This window comes from Schistocerca piceifrons, chromosome 10 (genome assembly GCF_021461385.2).
Source record: "Schistocerca piceifrons isolate TAMUIC-IGC-003096 chromosome 10, iqSchPice1.1, whole genome shotgun sequence".
Classification (NCBI taxonomy): Eukaryota; Metazoa; Arthropoda; class Insecta; order Orthoptera; family Acrididae; genus Schistocerca; species Schistocerca piceifrons.
The window spans coordinates 112799877-112801152 of NC_060147.1; the positions used below are offsets into that span (position 1 = coordinate 112799877).

At 47.0% G+C, this 1276-nt stretch overlaps 1 pseudogene; it reads left to right on the forward strand.

Moving 5' to 3' along the window:
- The first annotated feature begins 745 nt into the window (after nt 1-745).
- On the forward strand, nt 746-863 carry LOC124719308 (annotated as a pseudogene).
- Nucleotides 864-1276: the final 413 nt, after the last annotated feature.

Consider the following 1276-nt stretch of genomic DNA (forward strand, 5'->3'; position numbering starts at 1 on the left):
CTTCCCACCGCAGGTCTGTGAGCGACCTCCGAAGTGTGCCAACTAAACTTGTTCCTTTTTGTTTCAGCTCATCTGCCAGTTGAGGTGAAGTTGTGAAGTTACGTAACGGCGACGCGCCTGACATCTGCTGTCGTGGAACAGAACTACAGCAGTGCACAGACAGCAACGTAGGAGAGGGGGGGGGGGGGGGGCTTCACCACTGTATAATATGTTATTCAGTAGCTTCCCGGTGTCACTCCCTATTTCAGTATGTCGCCAGTCCATAGAAAACAGAAAGCCACGCTGATATAAAATATCGCTCGACCTTCGAATTCTTCGTATTTCATGTTTTTTTTTTTTTTTTTTTTTTTTTGCCCAAAGTGTCGTAATCTCGTGAATAAAGTCGAGGGACGCCCAAAAACTATTTAGTGTCACAAAACCAGTAATACAGACATCAGTTTGCGTTAAACTACATATGGGTCAAAAATGACCCACATGGTACTACTGGTATAACAGGCAAATTTTTCCTGCTTCTAGGTGCGCTAAGGGGATGGTATTTTGGTGAGTTGTTCAACACGAAAAAACGAAAAAAGTCACGGGAGAGTTTGAACCTGTGATGATTATACAGGGGGTTAGGGTCCTCGAAAACAGCTCGTGGGTCAAAAATTACCCATGTGGTACTTCCTGTGTTAAACATAATTAAGTGATGACAATAGAAAGAAACCGTAAGCCCTTGCAACAAATAATTTTCTGTAATATTTCAGATGCCAACGGCCTTGCCGCAGTGGTAACACCGGTTCCCGTCAGATCACCAAAGTTAAGCGCTGTCGGGCTCGGCTAGCACTTGGATGGGTGACCATCCGGTCTGCCGAGCGCTGTTGGCAAGCGGGGTGCACTCAGCCCTTGTGAGGCAAACTGAGGAGCTACTTGACCGAGAAGTAGCGGCTCCAGTCTCGGATACTGACATACGGCGGGAGAGGGGTGTGCTTGACCAGATGCCCCTCCATATCCGCATCCACTGACGCTTGTGGGCTGAGGATGACACGGCGGCCAGTCGGTACCTTTGGGCCTTCATGGTCTGTGCTGGAGGGGAGAGAGAAAAAAAATATTTCAGATATCCTAGTCAGAGATTTGTCATCACCCAACTATGTTTAAGCCTCATTATCTCGAAATGAACATAACTGAAGGTGTACCACTATTGCAATAAAGCCTTTATATACAAGGGGCGTTGCTGCAGCGTACATGCAGCTTCGATGCGGATATGTAAGCACCGACATGTAGTCAAGAGATTAGCGTG